Below are 14700 nucleotides of genomic sequence, written 5' to 3' on the forward strand. Positions count from 1 at the left end.
CCATCATTGGTAAGGCACACATAGCTTGTTATGGAATTCTCCCTATAGGAATGGATACGTGCAACTTCTTTAACAGTCAACACCATACAGGACAAGGCAGCCCAGGTTGACATCCTAATCATTTATCTTAAGTATTCACTCCCTTCACCCCCAACCTACAGCGGCAGCACTGTGTACCATCTACACAATGTCCTTTCTCCTTTCACAGCACCTTCTAAACCTACAATCTCTACAACCCAGGAGGGGGGCAGCAGGTGTTTCGGGACACCACTACCTGCAAGTTCAACTCAAAGGCAAGACAATCCTAATTTAATACAGTACCTTTGTTCCCTCACTGTCACTGGATCAAAATCCCCAAACCCCCTTCCTGACCAATCTGGATACTACAGCAGTTCAACATGATTACCCACCACAATTTTCAAGTGGGACTGGACAACAACTTCTGACCTAGCCAGCGACACCTAATCACATGAAAGAACAAGCACACAAGTAAAGATTAAGCATCAGATCAAAATCATAAGTGAAATGTGCGTCTAGAAAATCAACCACTGATGTTCCAAGTGATTGATGCCAACTATTCTACGCTGAGAACCTCACGTACCAGGTTGTATCTGACCCTGTTGGCACATTCACCACAAAACCATTACTAATAAGGAAGATACTTCTAGGAAGGTCAGAACAAAATGGATTGGATATAGTCCGTGAATAATGATGTCTCAGTAACTAACTCATTGGGATGGTGCAACTGTGCAGACTTCTGGAATGCCAGATTTGCCCCACTGTATGTGCACATTATGCTGAAGAGATGTTAAACATGAACTATAGTTGAATTCAATACATGGAGTTTCAAGGTAGATGAAAGAGGCTAAACGCCAGCTCGAAGACACCTCCTCCTACTGCCCCCTTGACCATGACCCCATCTCCCACCACCAAACCATTATCTCCCAGACCATCCATAACCTCATCTCCTCAGGGGATCTCCCATCCACCGCCTCCAACCTCATAGTCCCACAACCCCGCACCACCCGTTTCTACTCCTGCCCAAAATCCACAAACCTGACTGCCCCGGCCGACCCATTGTCTCAGCCTGCTCCTGCCCCACTGAACTCATCTCTGCATACCTCAACACGGTCCTGTCCCCCTTAGTCCAAGAACTCCCCACCTACGATCAGGACACCACCCACGCCCTCCACCTCCTCCATGATTTTCGCTTCCCTGGTCCCCAACACCTTATCTTCACCATGGACATCCAGTCCCTGTACACCTCCATCCCCTATCACACAGGACTCAAAGCCCTCTGCTTCTTCCTTTCCCGCCGTACCAACCAGTACCCTTCCACTGACACCCTCCTTCGACTGACTGAACTAGTCCTCACCCTGAACAACTTCTCTTTCCAATCCTCCCACTTCCTCCAAACCAAAGGAGTAGCCATGGTCACTCCCATGGGCCCCAGCTATGCCTGCCTCTTCGTAGGATATGTGGAGCAGTCCATCTTCCGCAACTACACTGGCACCACCCCCCACCTTTTCCTCCGCGACATCGATTCTGATGAACACGAGGAGGTTGAACAGTTCATCCACTTTACTAACACCGTCCACCCCGACCTCAAATTTACCTGGACCCTCTCAGACTCCTCCCTCCCCTTCCTAGACCTCTCCATTTCTATCTTGGGCGACCGAATCAACACGGACATTTACTATAAATCGACTGACTCCCACGGCTACCTAGACTACACCTCCTCCCACCCTGCCCCCTGTAAAAACGCCATCCCATATTCCCAATTCCTTCGTCTCCACCGCATCTGCTCCCACGAGGACCAGTTTGAATACCGAACAACCCAGATGGCCTCCTTCTTCAAAGACCGCAATTTCCCCCCAGACGTGATTGACGATGCTCTCCACCGCATCTCCTCCACTTCCCGCTCCTCTGCCCTGGAGCCCCACCCCTCCAATCACCACCAGGACAGCACCCCACTGGTCCTCACCTACCACCCCACCAACCTCCATATCATCCGTCGTCATTTCCGCCACCTCCAAACGGACTCCACCACCAGGGATATATTTCCCTCCCATCCCTTATCAGCGTTCCGAAAAAGACCACTCCCTCCGTGACTTCCTAGTCAGGTCCACATCCCCACCAACCCAACCTCCATACCCGGCACCTTCCCCTGCAACCGCAAGAAATGCAAAACTTGCGCCCACACCTCCCCCCTTATTTCCTTCCAAGGCCCCAAGGGATCCTTCCATATCCGCCACAAATTCACCTGCACCTCCACACACATCATTTACTGCATCCGCTGCACCCAGTGTGGCCTCCTCTATATTGGGGAGACAGGCCGCCTACTTGCGGAACATTTCAGAGAACGCCTCTGGGACACCCGGACCAACCAACCCAACTACCCCGTGGCTCAACACTTCAACTCCCCCTCCCACTCCACCAAGGACATGCAGGTCCTTGGACTTCTCCATCGTCAGACCATAGCAACATGACAGCTGGAGGAAGAGCGCCTCATCTTCTGCCTAGGAACCCTCCAACCACAAGGGATGAACTCAGATTTCTCCAGTTTCCTCATTTCCCCTCCCCCCACCTTGTCTCAGTCCCAACCCTCGAACTCAGCACCACCTTCCTAACCTGCTATCTTCTTCCTGACCTCTCCGCCCCCACCCCACTCCGGCCTATCACCCTCACCTTAACCTCCTTCCACCTATCGCATTTCCAACGCCCCTCCCCCAAGTCCCTCCTCCCTACCTTTTATCTTAGCCTGCTTGGCACACCCTCCTCATTCCTGAAGAAGGGCTCATGCCTGAAACGTCGATTCTCCTGCTCCTTGGATGCTGCCTGACCTGCTGTGCTTTTCCAGCAACACATTTTCAGTTCAGATGAAAGAATTATCCAGGTTTCCTTCTCTTTGTTATCCAACAACTCCTTTCAGAATCACAGAGGCAGACAGAACTGGACTAATTTATAATTCATCTCATGGTTGAATAAACGGCTGAAATTAAGCCTCACCCAGCATTGATTCAAGTGCGTGTAAGTGTGGGAAGGGAATAAGTGTGGGAAAGAGAATAACAAAAAAAAAGAAAGAATTCTAAATTCAGTTTGAGAAAGAAATAACCTGTTTGTGAAGCCATCATTTTGTTGCAGAATTCAGGTGACATTTACAAACAGTACTGGCTTCATTTTTGTGGTTGACTGGGTCATTAACATTCCAAAATTATGTTGTGTATCTGGAACGTGAGTGTTGCTGGCAAGATCAGCATTTGTTGCTATTCTCTGGTAGCCCTTGAGAAGTTGGTGGTGAGCTGCCATCTAGGGAAATGATGGCCGAGTGGTATTATCGCTAAAGTGTTAATCAGAGACCCAGGTTCAAATCCTGCCACAGCAGATGATGGAATTTTAATTAAATAAACATCTGGAATTAAAGATTCAATGAAGACTATGAATCCATTGTGGATTGTTGTAAAAAACCCACCTGGTTCACTAATGTCCTTTAAGGAAGCAAACTGCCATCCTTACCTGGTCTGACCTACATGTGACTCCAGACCCACTGCAATGTGGTTGATGCTTAAATGCCCTCTGAGCAATTAGGGATGGGAAATAAATGCTGTCTAGCCAGTAACGTCCTCATCCCATAAATAAAAAAGAACCGCTGCAGCCCATGTGCTTTGTCGTGTAATTTGTATCGTTCAGCAAATAAAATAGCAGGAATGCAACCGAGTAAAAATGGATCTCTTCAGGTAATATTAGAACAGAGGTTGCTCATTGGAACTCAGTTTTGTCATGGGAAGAAGAAACATAGCATGTTACAAAGAAACCAGGCAGAATGCCCAACTTTAACAAAGTTAACTTGGGCTGATAATGCTCGCGAATGCCTCAGTCACTACATGAGCATTAACATTAACTGTTTTGGAAAAATTGCAACTCAACCAACTCTACTTCAACAAAATAATTTCACAGTTAGGTTTGTCTTATATGAGCATTAGCAAAGGCAACAAACAGGAATTAAGGATCAAATGTAGTTTTTGTTTTCATTAGTTTAATATCTGTTGCGTCCTTTATCTGGGGACCATACATTACATTGAGTTTCGGAGCAGGTAGATAGAATATGGGCTTCTCAGGGCTCGTGATGCAGTGGTAATGTCCTTACCTCTCAGCCAGGAGGCTGGGCTCAAATTTCTCTCCCAAAATCTCCTGACATGTTGATTAGAAAATATCTACCGTGATGTGAATCAGGAAATCTTTTATTGGATAAGGACTTTCCTTTACCAAGGCATGGTCAAGAACAGTTAGGAGAGGGAGTAGGCCATTTGGCCCCCCTGAACCAAGCTCTACCATTCAATAAGACAATAAGACAGTGGTCTCTATTCCACTTTAGTGTCCATCCACTACCATAACACTTGAATTCCTTGACAAATGTTTCTACTTCTGCCTTGAATACATTCAAAGAGAAACCGACAGATTAACAATCTTCACAGAATAGAGCATCTCATCTCAGTTTTAAAATGAAAAACCCTAATTTCTAGATGTTGCCCCTTGGTTCTAAACACCACCAATGGGGAAACAAAGTTTCAATCCTTATGGGTGGCACATTGGCTCAGTGGTTAGCTCTGCTGCCTCACAGCACTAGGGACCCAGGTTCAATTCCAGCCTTGGGCGACTGTTTGTGTGGAGTTTGCACATTTTCCCCGTGTTGGTCAGGTGAATTGGCCATTCTAAATTGCCCATAGTGTTAGGTGCATTAGTTAGAGGGAAATGAGTCTGGGTGGGTCGGTGTGACCTTGTTCCCACACTGTGGGGAATCTAATCTAAATCAAGTACACTCATCCATCCAGTCAAGTCTCCTGTGGATCCTGTAGCCACATGGGCCAAAGCATTGTACACCAATGAACAACTTTTGAATTGTACATACTGCTGTTTGTCATGAAATCTGGCATAAAATATGTGCATAAAATGTCCCACAATAAACAATGACCAGATAATCTGTTTTTGTGATGGTTAAGGGGGAGACAAATTGGTCAGAACATCAGGGAAAACTCATCTGCTTTTGTTTAATTAGAGCTATAAAATCTTTATAGGAGGGCACAGTGTCTCTCAGTATAATGTTGCATCCATTTGGAATGAAGTTGTGGGCTCAAAGCTCTGGACTAAGGGTTGAACCAATAGCTATCATCTTAGAGACAAACACTAGCTAAGCCTCATCTTCAACAAAATGTTAGCTGGATGTAACTAAAACTTGGAGTAAGATTGTCCTTGAGTTAAGGTCCTAAGCTTCCTGTCCTTACATAATGTACAAGAGCGTCTTCCATGTTAATTCCTATTCGAGAGCATTACATAATGGCATACGACATGTCAAAATTTTCAGGACCCACGTAATTCATTGAAACACTTCTTTAAAAAGTCATTTGGTCCCTCAAGTCCACACTATTCACAAATAAATTACAACAAACTTTACTTTGGACTCAAATCAATCCAGTTCATAAATTGAGAAAATTTCACATAAATAGCTTTATTCCTCTCTTGCCTCCAAATAAAGTATTTATTGTTCCAGAATTAATTGGAAACAAACAAAAAATACAGGGACACCACAAGGAATGATAGAAATGTTTTCTCTTCACTGAAGTTCTGACAACTCACTAATCTCTTGGAGAAATCAGTCTGTTGGATTCACTATTAAAGTCAACAAAAGGTTATCAAATCTTCACTTTCTGTCATCTCAGACCATTTAAAAAAAAAGGAACACAAGTTTATAGAAGTAGGCCATTCAGCCCCTCAAGTCTGTTTCACCATTCAGTGAGATCATGGCTGATCTGCGACATAACTCCTCATATCTACCTTAGCCTACATTGCTTAATACCTTTCCTTTTAACAAAAGATTTATTTATTTTAAAATTAACAGCTAATCCAGTATTCCCTGCCATTTGAGAAAAAACGTTCCAGAAAACCACCACCCTTTATAAACAGGAGAGCTTCCCAGAGTCTCCTGAATGGTGTGGCTCTAAATTTTAGACTACGCTCCCTAGTTCTAGAATTCCCAACCAGCGGAAATAGTTTATCTTTACCTGCCCTGTCTTTTCTTATTAATACTTGAAGATCAGATCACCCCCTAACCTTCTAAATCCATGAGGAACCAGGCCTAATTTGTATGATCTTGCCTCATAATATAACCCTTGAAGTCCAGGTACTATCCTTGTAAACCTGGCTTGCACTACCTCCAAGGCCAATACATCCTTTGTAAGGTGTGGTGCCCAGATCTGCTCACAGTACATCAAGTGGAGTTTGACCAGGGTTTGGGTAAATGCAGCTGAAAATGTGTTGCTGGTTAAAGCACAGCAGGTTAGGCAGCATCTCAGGAATAGGGAATTCAACATTTCGAGCATAAGCCCTTCATCAGGAATGAGAGAGAGTAGCCAAGCAGGCTAAGATAAAAGGTAGGGAGGAGGGACTTGGGGGAGGGGCGATGGAGGTGGGATAGGTGGAAGGAGGTCAAGGTGAGGGTGATAGGCCGGAGTGGGGTGGGGGCGGAGAGGTCAGTAAGGAGATTGCAGGTTAGGAGGGCGGTGCTGAGTTGAGGGAACCGACTGAGACAAGGTGGGGGGAGGGGAAATGAGGAAACTGGAGAAATCTGAATTCATACCTTGTGGTTGGAGGGTTCCCAGGCAGAAGATGAGGCGCTCCTCCTCCAGCCGTCGTGTTGTTATGTTCTGCCGGTGGAGGAGTCCAAGGACCTGCATGTCCTCGGTGGAGTGGGAGGGAGAGTTAAAGTGTTGAGCCACGGGGTGGTTGGGTTGGTTGGTCCAGGCGGCCCAGAGGTGTTCTCTGAAGCGTTCCGCAAGTAGGCGGCCTGTCTCCCCAATATAGAGGAGGCCACATCGGGTGCAGCGGATGCAATAGATGATGTGTGTGGAGGTACAGGTGAACTTGTGGCGGATATGGAAGGATCCCTTGGGGCCTTGGAGGGAAGTGAGTGTGGAGGTGTGGGCGCAAGTTTTATATTTCCTGCGGTTGCAGGGGAAGGTGCCGGGAGTGGAGGTTGGGTTGGTGGGGGGTGTGGATCTGACGAGGGAGTCACGAAGGGAGTGGTCCTTGCGGAACGCTGATAGGGGAGGGGAGGGAAATCTATCCTTGGTGGTGGGGTCCGTTTGGAGGTGGCGGAAATGACGGCGGATGATACGTTGTATGCAGAGGTTGGTGGGGTGGTAGGTGAGAACCAGTGGGGTTCTGTCTTGGTGGCGGTTGGAGGAGCGGGGCTCAAGGGCGGAGGAGCGGGAAGTGGAGGAGATGCGGTGGAGGGCATCGTCGATCACATCTGGGGGAATCTGCGGTCCTTGAAGAAGGAGGCCATCTGGGCTGTGCGGTGTTGGAACTGGTCCTCCTGGGAGCAGATGCGGCGGAGACGAAGGAATTGGGAATATGGGATGGAGTTTTTGCAGGGGGCAGGGTGGGAGGAGGTGTAGTCCAGGTAGCTGTGGGAGTCAGTCGGTTTATAGTAGATGTCTGTGTTGAGTCGGTCGCCCGAGATAGAGATGGAAAGGTCTAGGAAGGGGAGGGAGGAGTCTGAGACAGTCCAGGTGAATTTCAGGTCGGGATGGAAGGTGTTAGTAAAGTTGATGAACTGTTCAACCTCCTCGTGGGAGCACGAGGCAGCGCCGATACAGTCATCGATGTAGCGGAGGAAAAGGTGGGGGGTGGTGCCAGTGTAGTTGCGGAAGATGGACTGTTCCACATATCCTACGAAGAGGCAGGTATAGCTGGGGCCCATGCGGGTGCCCATGGCAACTCCTTTAGTTTGGAGGAAGTGGGAGGATTGAAAAGAGAAGTTATTCAGGGTGAGGACCAGTTCAGTCAGTCGAAGGAGGGTGTCAGTGGAAGGGTACTGGTTGGTGCGGCGGGAAAGGAAGAAGCGGAGGGCTTTGAGTCCTTCGTGATGGGGGATGGAGGTGTACAGGGACTGGATGTCCATAGTGAAAATAAGGCATTGGGGACCGGGGAAGCGAAAATCCTGGAGGAGGTGGAGGGCGTGGGTGGTGTCCCGAACGTAGGTGGGGAGTTCTTGGACTAAAGGGGACAGGACCGTGTCGAGGTATTGGGAGATGAGTTCGGTGGGGCAGGAGCAGGCTGAGACAATGGGTCGGCCAGGGCAGGCAGGTTTGTGGATTTTGGGCAGAAGGTAGAAACGGGCGGTGCGGGGTTGTGGGACTATGAGGTTGGAGGCGGTGTCCCTTCGTGACTCCCTCGTCAGATCCACACCCCCCACCAACCCAACCTCCACCCCCGACACCTTCCCCTGCAACCGCAGGAAATGTAAAACTTGCGCCCACACCTCCACACTCACTTCCCTCCAAGGCCCCAAGGGATCCTTCCATATCCGCCACCTCCACACACATCATCTATTGCATCCGCTGCACCCGATGTGGCCTCCTCTATATTGGGGAGACAGGCCGCTTACTTGCGGAATGCTTCAGAGAACACCTCTGGGCCGCCCGGACCAACCAACCCAACCACCCCGTGGCTCAACACTTTAACTCTCCCTCCCACTCCACCGAGGACATGCAGGTCCTTGGACTCCTCCACCGGCAGAACATAACAACACGACGGCTGGAGGAGGAGCGCCTCATCTTCTGCCTGGGAACCCTCCAACCACAAGGTATGAATTCAGATTTCTCCAGTTTCCTCATTTCCCCTCCCCCCACCTTGTCTCAGTCGGTTCCCTCAACTCAGCACCGCCCTCCTAACCTGCAATCCTCTTCCTGACCTCTCCGCCCCCACCCCACTCCGGCCTATCACCCTCACCTTGACCTCCTTCCACCTATCCCACCTCCATCGCCCCTCCCCCAAGTCCCTCCTCCCTACCTTTTATCTTAGCCTGCTTGGCTACTCTCTCTCATTCCTGATGAAGGGCTTATGCTCGAAACGTCGAATTCCCTATTCCTGCGATGCTGCCTAACCTGCTGTGCTTTAACCAGCTAACTGTGATCTCCAGCATCTGCAGACCTCATTCTTTACTTTGGGTAAATGCAGTATAATATCTTCATTCTTATATTTAGGGGACTGGAATATAAAGGGCAGCATTCCATGAGCTTTCCTGGTTAGTGTCTGCACCTGCTCAGGGCTTTTAGAGATCTATGTACCTGAAACTGTGCCTCTTTGGACACCCACTGTATTAAACTTCATCCTTCAGAGAAGTACCCTCATCAATAATTTATCAGCTCAATAAAAATAGATAAATTCACATTTGTTTACATTTCATCTGCCACAGTTTTGGGTGTTTATCTAGTCTACTCTTTGTAATTTTATGCTATCATCTATACTCCCTACAGTGCCACCTAACTTTGTGTCACTAATAATGAATTGTGATCAGCTTTCTGATTTATGTAACAGCCTTTTCAATCGGTAAATCCTCCTTTTTGCATATTCATTGGGAAAGTACAACCATGGTTTATTGCTTAATTACAATGATAAATAAGATTGACCGTATATTGTCCCTAATATCATAGTCTTAAAATCCAGATTGTACAGGGAAGAGCCAGATTGTCCCTGATAGCTCAGCCAGTAAACGCACCTGGTGTGATACTTGATACTAAACAGGAAAGTCCCAAGTTCAATCACATTCTGTAGTGACATCGCTCATCTCAGCTTGATTCTGACAAAAGGTCACTGACCCGAAATGTTAATTATTTTTCTCTTTACGGATGCTGCCTAACTTGAGTATTTTCAATGTTTTCTATCTTTATTTCAGATTTCCAGCATTTGCGGTACTTTGTATGTATTTTGCATAGTTTTGATGCAGCTACAAATGGTCTCATATCAGTGGATTCAGAAACAAGAGAAACCAAAGTGACACATTCAGCTTGCTGTGTCAATGACAGTGCAGGACAATGCTTGCTTGTATACCTCAGATGAGGGCAAGATCTGGTGTCAATTTTATATGATGATTGTTGAGACACAAGAGGCCATTTAAGCAAGTTCTTGCAAAACATTTGAATAGACTTCCATTTTCTGTACAATTCATTGATACCAAGGTCAAATTGTGCAGATATTGTTCAACTCTTAAACAAGGATGTTTTATGTGGATAGATTGGAGTGTTGGGGTTCTTCTCTATCAAAAAGTCAAGAGGAGATTTGGTGCTCAAAAACATTAGGGATCTAGACAGCAAAGTTCGAAGGAATCTGTCAATTGGCCAAAGGGTCAGGAATTTAAGACTGAGGTGAGGAGGAACTTCTTTTCTTAGAAGGTTGTGAGTCTTTGAAACTCCTTACCACAAAGAGCTGTGGGGGCAGAGTCTTTGTATATATTTAAGACTGAGGTAGATAGATTCTTGATCAGTAGGGAAATTAAAGGTTACAGGGAAAGGGCAGGAAAGCAGATGTGATTAATGCCGGGTCAGCCATAATCCTATTGAATAACAGAACAGGCTTGAGTGGCCAAACGACCCATTTCTGTTTCTTATGGTTTTATGGAACCAGATTACATCAATTCAGGTGGAAGAATCAAAGGCAACAAAGGAAAACCCTTTTCACCCAGAGAGTTATTAGTATCTGGAATGCACTGCCTGAGGGTATGGTGGAAGCAGATTCAATAATGGCTTTCAAAAGGAATTGGATAATGATCTGAAAAGAAAGGAATGGCAGAATTACAAAGAAAAGACAGGGAAGTATGATCCTGTTCAGAGCAGGCACAGACACAATGAGTTGAATGGTGGTCTTCTGTAACTATTCTATGATTTTGTCTTTCAATCATTAGATCTTTTGGTTAAGAAATTGAACTGTCAAATTCACAGCTCTACCAGGTTCCAGTAAATCCATTCTTAAACTATACTGCATGTTTTATTATTAATACTGTTCCTTAAAACACTAACACACACATCTTATGAAAAATACTTTGGGGTTCATGGTTTCAAGTATTTTGTAGACCTAACTTGCACCAGGAAAGCCCTTTCAACAACTAATCTTTTAGGTGTTTAGATTTAAATGGGGTTATAATGCTTCCTATCTCCATTTGTCTGATCCATCTATTCATACTATGCTCATACTACAGGCTTGTTAGTGTGTAGTTCTATTAGCCTGGAGATCCTACAGTAAGTTGTCCAAGTGTCTATTCTTCATATGTAATGGACATCAGAAATGGTCTCGTGGCCAGATTCCTGAAGAACATATCTGCCAGTTTGGGCCCCGGACTGGCCTTGAGAGAAGCCATGAGGGAAAACCCTAGTGTACCTCATCACCAATCTACAGATGCAGATACATCAGTAAATGACTATTTGTCATGAAGTCATTCTAAAAACAAAGTCTCAACTTCACATGAAGGATATCCACAATGGTGTTGTGTGGTGTGACCACAGTATTAAATGGGATAGACTGAAAACATATCTAGCAGCTCAAAACTGAGCACTCAGCATAAACTCACGGACATTAGCAGCAGAATTGTTTCCACTACAGGCTATAGCAACAAGATCTTCCATATTCTTTACTCCACTGTTATTATTAAGCCAACGTATCAATTATGTCTCAACAAGATCAATAAATCAGCCATACATAATGAAGTGACTACTCAGTGAAGATACAATACAGGATCATGAGCATATTAAACAGTGGAGCCAGCGTACGACAGACAGCTAAGCAATCCCATAAGTCTGTTAACTTTGCTGTGAACAATTCAACAAGTAATGGGAGGCAGAGGCATGATATTGGGGCAAAAGACAAGGTCTGAAGTGCTTACAAATCTTCAGCCAGAAATGCCAAGTGGATGGTCCACTTCAGACTCCTTCAAAGATCCCATTGTGATTGAAGTCAGTCTTCAGCCAATTCAATTCGCTCCACAGTTTCCCAGCTGAAGACTTCCCAGCAACATTGACATTTCAAAATGAAATTACATTTCTAAAAATTGCCAGCTGTTGACTGTAGATGCATCACAGTTGCACACAATTCTTGCGATATGATCAATTTCCAGCTCTGGTAACTGGACATAAGTATGACAAAGACACCTGGCTTCTTTTTAATTCTCAACTAAACAGTAAGGCAACTTATTGCCCCAGTTTAGAGACAGCAGGAATATTCTTGTATAGCGTTGCACTGCACGAGCTCATAGGTCAAAGATATTTCAACAATATTATATGAGAGTTTCAGAATCAAACTGTCTAGTGATGGGTCATTAAACTATCAATACTCTTCTTGTGATCGGTTTTGGGGGTCACATGGCTCTGTTGGCTGTTTTGCAATGCAGAACTTGAGTTTAACTCCTGCACTGGCTGAGATGACCATGAAGGACCCTCCTTCTCAACCCCTCCCCTCACTCCCTATGGTCTGCTCAGACTGACTTCTGATTAGTTTTCAAATTACTCGAGAGAGACCACCCAATCATATTCACTCAAATTCTTGGTTCAACTTGATGGATTTTACAAGTAATCTTATGTTAATTTGTCAAAATAACTACCCTAATGGCTCACCTTATTGAGGTAGTGAGTAGCTAAACTTTAGAGAACACAAGGATCAGTGGATTGTGCTGACTTAGCTAAATGCCAGCAAGAATATTAGAAACATCTGAAGAGGGTGAGGAAAAATATTTAGTCAGAGTTTCAGCTGCTGATTACTGTCTAGTGACATCTGCTGGAAATAAACTTTTGTTGATGTTGGGTTTGCTCAGGATCTAGCTCCATCTGATGCCCATTGCCTACCCAGTTAGAGTGAAATTACCTGTTGATATACACACAAAGTTACCACTTTGACACCATACCAAAGGGCACCTAGCAAAGAGCCATCAGCCATTTTAGCACTAGTTACTTCAGATCAGAAGAGTCTGAATTTGGTGTTCCAATCCCATAATATACACACGACCAAACCCAAGTACAATAATGGAGGTTTATGATTATTTCACAAGTGTGTGGAATTCAGATCCATGTGGACCATTCTAAGTTGGGAGTGAGGCGAGAGATGGAGAACCGAATCACAAGAATTACTTTAACATTATTACTTTAAAATATAAGTAGATCATAAAAGCAACTAAAACTGTCGCTATTAAGTATTTTAAAACACCGCGATTTTGGAAAGCTGGATGTTACATTACATTTTCAAAGACTATCTTATTTTGACCTCCCACCCCACCCCCCTCCCTCAAATGGCCAGGTAAGAGAAAGAAGGGGTTTTCACTCTAACCTTGGGCTGAACTTTTCTTCCTCAACTTCAAGTTAAGGCTCTTTGCTGCTTTCCCAGCGGCGGCGCGCAATGACAGGGCATGGTTTCCATCAGCTGGAGCCTGTGAAATACAACCTGCTGCTGAGCTGAAACTTCGGAGGAGGGACATGAGCTTTCCAAAAATAACACTGCCAAAGAAAGGGGGTGAAGAAACGAACTGTATCACAATCGCTCTGTCCAGAAAAGCCTGCGTCCATCAGCCGCGTCTTTCCTTGAATTCTGAAAAGCTTCAGGAAAATTTACAAAAATACAACTAACACATGAAAAGCAACTGACTGGCCCCCACTTAACTTGTCGATGACAGGCAAAACTTTCCATTACAGGACCCACCTTGCAATGTCTTGACACTCCCCCTAGCTGCAACCGAGTTGTAATGGTTACAATGATTCCCCTCTCCTCCCCCAAATCCATGTCCATTCTTGATACATTAGTACTGGACGGTTCCAAAAGCCCCCAAAAATGTAGAGTTAGAAACTTCTCTTTGGCTTACCCCACCCCCTACCCCCAAACTTGCTCCACTGAATTTGTTTCAAATGTTACTTCGCTACAATAGAAGACACTTCCCATTTTAAAAAAAGATTTTTATTACACTTAAAAGTTTTCTAAGTTCTTTTAAAAGCAATGAAATATTAGGTTGATGTTGGATCTTCTGCCCAAGCCAGCTTTATAAAGAAATGCATTGTGATAAAATCTGTCCTTCCTTATCGTTTTGTAATGAAGCGGCAAAAAAAAATCTATGTTTTTTGGCACTGAGCTGGGAATAAATATTTCATTTGTTGAATCGCAACTTTCCAAGCTGGCTTCGAGTAATTTTCATTTGCCTCCTTATGAGTCCTTCTGAAAATACCTGACGAAGGAGTACCGCTCCGAAAGCTTATGGTTTCAAATAAACCTGTTGGACTATAACTTGGGGTGAGGCGACTTCTGACCTTCTGGAAATAATTCAATGATAATCTTAAATCTGGATTGGAAAAATAAATCATTTAATTCTTTAGAATGGCACAATCTAAATTTCCATCTTAAAATAATTTATTTATGCGCAATTCCTTCAGCAGAGGAAAATGAACTTAGACACTTCCCATAAAAGACAAAAATAGACACTGAACCAAGTTAGGTTGTTAGTAGGACATAATGGGCATTATTCCACCTTGGAAGAATGCACCTTGAGATATTCAGCAATAGGGTTTCCAAATTAGAATTTTAAAATTGAGTCATTGACGAATCAGCAAGGTCCCAAGGTGAAAAGGACTGATGAAGGGTTAGGATATCAGCAGCAGTTTGGAATAAATGTGGCTTATGGAGCAGGAAGTTGGGAGTCTGACATTTGGGAAGTCTGTGAAAGTAACAATACATGTCTGACATTTCAGCAATATATCGGAGGCTAAGACTTTGGCCAGGAAAGGATCGTGAGGGCACTGGAGTTTGTGGCTGTACTGAAGACAATGTTTTTCCCAATTTTTAAGTGGGACAAATTGTGGCTTAGAAACTAGAATGTTAAAAAAAAGTCTTGAA

The 14700-nt window shown here is 44.9% G+C and overlaps 1 protein-coding gene and 1 pseudogene across 1 annotated transcript in view; one reads left to right on the forward strand and one right to left on the reverse strand.

Annotated features, from left to right (window-relative positions):
* The window catches only part of LOC132830887 (gap junction delta-3 protein-like), a 51868-nt gene extending 38633 nt beyond the window's left edge, over positions 1–13235 (reverse strand). The window contains exon 1 of the mRNA XM_060848807.1: positions 13150–13235. The gene's annotated coding sequence lies outside the window, so the exon portion shown is untranslated. The remainder of the gene's footprint in view (positions 1–13149) is intronic.
* On the forward strand, positions 3946–4151 carry LOC132831063 (U2 spliceosomal RNA; annotated as a pseudogene).
* Positions 13236–14700: the final 1465 nt, after the last annotated feature.

Source organism: Hemiscyllium ocellatum, chromosome 32 (genome assembly GCF_020745735.1).
Source record: "Hemiscyllium ocellatum isolate sHemOce1 chromosome 32, sHemOce1.pat.X.cur, whole genome shotgun sequence".
NCBI lineage: Eukaryota > Metazoa > Chordata > Chondrichthyes > Orectolobiformes > Hemiscylliidae > Hemiscyllium > Hemiscyllium ocellatum.